Below are 6,000 nucleotides of genomic sequence, written 5' to 3'. Positions count from 1 at the left end.
CTGAGCATCTCACAATCTTTAATACTGTATATTTATCCTCACAACACCCCTATGAGTTAGGAAAGCATCATTATTCCCATTGTACAAATGAGGAACTGAGGCACAAGAGGTGCTGAATGACTTGCCCAAAGTCACACAGGAAGACTATGGCACAGCAGAGACTTGAACCTGCATCTCCCAAATTCTAGGCTAGTGCCCAGACCATGGACCAGCCTCAGCACTCAGCTCCCATACACTGCCCTCTTTTATCACCCCCAATGTCTGTCTCCTCCCTCTTCCTGTCCCCCTAGACCTCTTACACTGCTCCCTAGTGGCCCGCTTCTGTCCTGCCCCCAGTTTTTCCCATTCTTCAGCTCTCATTTCCTGCCCCCCTCTTGCTCTCCCTCAGACCCTTAGGTGCACCCCTTCCCTCTGCCCTGTGTCCCCCTTGCCCAATGTCTCGCTCCCAGTCTATCCCCCTCCATCAATTGCATCCTTCCCTTTTCTCTCTCCATCCTGTCCACATAACCTGTCCCTGCACCTGCCCCCTCTGAAACACCCCCCATCCTGTTCCTGGGTCCCCCCCACCCTGCCCCCTCACTCTGACCCCCCCCCACTTCTTGCCCCCTCTGAAACGCCCCCAGCCCCGATCCTGTCCTCTAGGTCCCCTCTCCCGCCCTCTGGCCCCCCCATCCTGTCCCCCCGAAACACCCTCCATCCTGCTCCTGAGTCCCCCCCACCATCTTGCCCCCTCTGAAGCACCCCCCAGATCCTGCCCTCTAGGTTCCCTCTCCCGCCCTCTAACCCACCCTCACTCTGACCCCCCCCCATCCTGCCCCCTCACTGTGCCCCCTTTTCCCCTCCCCCCACAGCTCTCCCCGCCCCAGCCGGAGCAGCGGCCGCGCATGCGCGTTGGCTGCCCCCGGGCCACTCCAGTAACAAACTGTCCTGGGAAGAGTTCAGGAGACGGAGAGGAGGGGGGCGGTGAGTGGGGCGCTCTGTGTGGGGGCGGGGCGGTGAGTGGGGCGCCCTGTGCGGGTGGGGGCGTCCCAGCCCCTTTCCCCTCGGGCCTGGAGGGGTTCATGCCCCCTTCCTCCCAGTGAGTGGGGGTGCCCCTTGTCCCCGGGGGGGGGCTGCCCTGTGCCCCTGTCCCTGGGGCAGGGGTGTGAGGGGCTGCGCCATGTCCCCCCAAGTTGGGGGACGGAGGGGATACGGGGCTGTCCTATATCCCCCCCCCCGTGGCTCAAATTTCCTGGTTCCCCCGGGGGGGGGGGGGCTGCCTTATTCCCTTGTCTGGCTGGGGTATGGGGGGACCCTCCCCATACAGGACTCCCCATTTATCTCTCCCCAGTGATTCCCAGTTCAGATAGTTCTCCACCCCGCAAAACCCCCCTGGCTGGGGGGTCTTAGGCTCGATAGGAAGTGACTGGAAAGTTTGCCATCAGCTGTTTGGAGAGGGGTACAGGGCCATAACAGCCTGGTATGTATGTGTGTGTGTGGGGGGGGGCATAGAAAATATCCTCCTGCTGGGGGGGCAGGAGGGCCCTCCTTCCTCTCATATGTAACTTGTGTGTTTCCTGATCCTGCCACATTACAGGGTGGATGCCGAGGCAGGAGCAGGAAGCGTGCTCCCTTAGCGTCCACACAGCAAAGCCCCCTCGAGTCAATACCTGCCTATGCCTCCCCAACGTGCTCCCCCAGAAACACCCCCCATCCTCCTTTACCTCAGTTCCCCTCCCTCTCCATTCACTCTGTCCCTACTCTCACTTGATGTCTGACTGACAGAGGACCCTATTCACCCCAATACCGGGGTATCTAGTGAGAAGATGCCATTTCTGTCTGAGAGGGGCTGACCCACACAAATTGTTCCTGGTGAATATCTCATTGCTGATTGATGGAGAAAGAGGGACTGATATACCATAGTGTCAGGGATCTTCTGGTGGGAGCCCCCCCTATACTCTGGGGGAAAGTCTTCTAATGTCTCTGAACTGGAAGTCATGTGTGTGACATTAAAAATTCACTTCGCTGTTATTTTAACACTGCCAGTTGGATGGTTGAAAGCATATTTTAAAATATAGTGAAGCATTTACTATACAATCTGCCTTTTTTTATAACCCTGAAATCCCTGGACAGGAATACTTGTAGAGAAAAGTGGAACTTAGTTATTCTGTTGGCTGCATTGTTGCTAGCACAGCTCATTATTAATATTATTTATTATGAGGCTATAGTTATTATTGCTACTGTTGCCACAAATGTTATGTATTTTTTAAGATAACTTAGTTTGTTTTATATACTGGCTTCTGTACAATCTCAAAAAACTTGACAAAGTTAAGTTTCAGAGTAGCAGCCAAGTTAGTCTGTATTCGCAAAAAGAAAAGGAGTACTTGTGGCACCTTAGAGATGAACAAATTTATTTGAGCATAAGCTTTCGTGAGCTACAGCTCACTTCATCAGATGCATTCAGTGGAAAATACAATGGGGAGATTTATATACATAGAGAACATGAAACAATGGGTGTTACCATACACACTGTAACCAGAGTGATCACTTAAGGTGAGCTATTACCAGCAGGAGAGTGGGAGGGGGGGAAGGGGGGTTCCTTTTGTAGTGATGATCAAGGTGGGCCATTTCCAGCAGTTGACAAGAACGTCTGAGGAACAGTGTGTGTGTGTGTGTGTGTGGGCGGGGGACAAACATGGGGAAATAGCTTTACTTTGTGTAATGACCCATCCACTCCCAGTCTCTATTCAAGTCTAAGTTAACTGTATCCAGTTTGCAAATTAATTCCAATTCAGCAGTCTCTTGTTGGAGTCTGTTTTTGAAGTTTTTTTGTTGAAGTATTGCCACTTTTAGGTCTGTAATCGAGTGACCAGAGAGATTGAAATGTTCTCCAACTGGTTTTTGAATGTTATAATTCTGGACGTCTGATTTGTGTCCATTTATTCTTTTACGTAGAGGCTGTCCAGTTTGGCCAATGTACATGGCAGAGGGGCATTGCTGGCACATGATGGCATATATCACATTGGTAGATGTGCAGGTGAACGAGCCTCTGATGGTGTGGCTGATGTGATTAGGCCCTAAATAGATATGTGGATACAGTTGGCAACGGGCTTTGTTGCAAGGATAGGGTCCCGGGTTAGTGGTTCTGGTGTGTGGTTGCTGGTGAGTATTTGCTTCAGGTTGGGGGGCTGTCTGTAAGTAAGGACTGGCTTGTCTCCCAAGATCTGTGAGAGTGATGGGTCGTCCTTCAGGATAGGTTGTAGATCCTTGATGATGCGTTGGAGAGGTTTTAGTTGGGGGCTGAAGGTGATGGCTAGTGGTGTTCTGTTATTTTCTTTGTTGGGCCTGTCCTGTAGTAGGTGACTTCTGGGTACTCTTCTGGCTCTGTCAATCTGTTTCTTCACTTCAGCAGGTGGGTATTGTAGTTGTAAGAAAGCTTGATAGAGATCTTGTAGGTGTTTGTCTCTGTCTGAGGGGTTGGAGCAAATGCAGTTGTATCATAGAGCTTGGCTGTAAACAATGGATCGTGTGGTGTGGTCAGGGTGAAAGCTGGAGGCATGTAGGTAGGAATAGCGGTCAGTAGGTTTCCGGTATAGGGTGGTGTTTATGTGACCATCGCTTATTAGCACCGTAGTGTCCAGGAAGTGGATCTCTTGTGTGGACTGGTCCAGGCTGAGGTTGATGGTGGGATAGAAATTGTTGAAATCATGGTGGAATTCCTCAAGGGCTTCTTTTCCATGGGTCCAGATGATGAAGATGTCATCAGTAAAGTGCAAGTAGAGTAGGGACATTAGGGGACGAGAGCTGAGGAAGCGTTGTTCTAAGTCAGCCATAAAAATGTTGGCATACAGTGGGGCCATGCGGGTACCCATAGCAGTGCCGCTGATTTGAGAGCATGTGGCACAAGCTGTCAGCATATTCTACATACCACACAGACTCAATGAATATTTCCAATTCATCTCTGAATAACATACTAACCCACAGAGAGCTTCCTACCAAGACTACAAAAAGAAGGATTCTGGGTGGACTCCTCCTGAAGGTCGAAACAACAGACTGAACTTCTACATGGAGTGCTTCCGCTGACGTGCACGGGCTGAAATTGTGGAAAAGCAGCATCACTTGCCCCATAACCTCAGCCGTGCAGAACACAATGCCATCCACAGCCTCAGAAACAACTCTGACATCATAATCAAAAAGGCTGACAAAGGAGGTGCTGTCGTCATGATGAATAGGTCGGAATATGAACAAGAGGCTGCTAGGCAGCTCTCCAACACCACTTTCTACAAGCCATTACCCTCTGATCCCACTGAGGGTTACCAAAAGAAACTACAGCATTTGCTCTAGAAACTCCCTGAAAAAGCACAAGAACAAATCCACACAGACACACCCCTGGAACCCTGACCTGGGGTATTCTATCTGCTACCCAAGATCCATAAACCTGGAAATCCTGGACACCCCATCATCTCAGGCATTGGCACCCTGACAGCAGGATTGTCTGGCTATGTAGACTCCCTCCTCAGGCCCTATGCTACCATCACTCCCAGCTATCTTTGAGGCACCACTGACTTCCTGAGGAAACTACAATCCATCGGTGATCTTCCTGAAAACACCATCCTGGCCACTATGGATGTAGAAGCCCTCTACACCAACATTCCACACAAAGATGGACTACAAGCCATCAGGAACAGTATCCCTGATAATGTCACGGCAAACCTGGTGGCTGAACTTTGTGACTTTGTCCTCACCCATAACTATTTCACATTTGGGGACAATGTATACCTTCAAATCAGTGACACAGCTATGGGTACCCGCATGGCCCCATAGTATGCCAACATTTTTATGGCTGACTTAGAACAACGCTTCCTCAGCTCTCGTCCCCTAATGTCCCTACTCTACTTGCACTTTACTGATGACATCTTCATCATCTGGACCCATGGAAAAGAAGCCCTTGAGGAATTCCACCATGATTTCAACAATTTCTATCCCACCATCAACCTCAGCCTGGACCAGTCCACACAAGAGATCCACTTCCTGGACACTACGGTGCTAATAAGCGGTGGTCACATAAACACCACCCTATACCGGAAACCTATTGACCGCTATTCCTACCTACATGCCTCCAGCTTTCACCCTGACCACACCACACGATCCATTGTCTACAGCCAAGCTCTACGATACAACTGCATTTGCTCCAACCCCTCAGACAGAGACAAACACCTACAAGATCTCTATCAAGCTTTCTTACAACTACAATACCCACCTGCTGAAGTGAAGAAACAGATTGACAGAGCCAGAAGAGTACCCAGAAGTCACCTACTACAGGACAGGCCCAACAAAGAAAATAACAGAACACCACTAGCCATCACCTTCAGCCCCCAACTAAAACCTCTCCAACGCATCATCAAGGATCTACAACCTATCCTGAAGGACGACCCATCACTCTCACAGATCTTGGGAGACAAGCCAGTCCTTACTTACAGACAGCCCCCCAACCTGAAGCAAATACTCACCAGCAACCACACACCAGAACCACTAACCCGGGACCCTATCCTTGCAACAAAGCCCGTTGCCAACTGTATCCACATATCTATTTAGGGCCTAATCACATCAACCACACCATCAGAGGCTCGTTCACCTGCACATCTACCAATGTGATATATGCCATCATGTGCCAGCAATGCCCCTCTGCCATGTACATTGGCCAAACTGGACAGTCTCTACGTAAAAGAATAAATGGACACAAATCAGACGTCCAGAATTATAACATTCAAAAACCAGTTGGAGAACACTTCAATCTCTCTGGTCACTCGATTACAGACCTAAAAGTGGCAATACTTCAACAAAAAAACTTCAAAAACAGACTCCAACAAGAGACTGCTGAATTGGAATTAATTTGCAAACTGGATACAGTTAACTTAGACTTGAATAGAGACTGGGAGTGGATGGGTCATTACACAAAGTAAAGCTATTTCCCCATGTTTGTGTCCCGTCCCCCCCCCACACACACACTGTTCCTCAGAC

At 49.8% G+C, this 6,000-nt stretch overlaps 1 protein-coding gene across 4 annotated transcripts in view; it reads left to right on the top strand.

Moving 5' to 3' along the window:
* Positions 1-893: 893 nt before the first annotated feature.
* LOC140900544 (lethal(3)malignant brain tumor-like protein 4) overlaps positions 894-6,000 on the top strand; it is an 84,328-nt gene continuing 79,221 nt past the window's right edge. For 2 of the 4 annotated variants that reach the window (XR_012155660.1, XM_073317979.1), the window contains exon 1: positions 894-963. The gene's annotated coding sequence lies outside the window, so the exon portion shown is untranslated. Of the gene's footprint in view, positions 964-1,176; positions 1,460-1,527; positions 1,852-6,000 lie in introns of those variants that run through there. The other 2 variants (XM_073317981.1, XM_073317982.1) reach the window with 2 other exon arrangements.

This window comes from Lepidochelys kempii, chromosome 19, assembly GCF_965140265.1.
Source record: "Lepidochelys kempii isolate rLepKem1 chromosome 19, rLepKem1.hap2, whole genome shotgun sequence".
NCBI lineage: Eukaryota > Metazoa > Chordata > Testudines > Cheloniidae > Lepidochelys > Lepidochelys kempii.
This window is presented reverse-complemented; position numbering and strand designations above follow the sequence as displayed.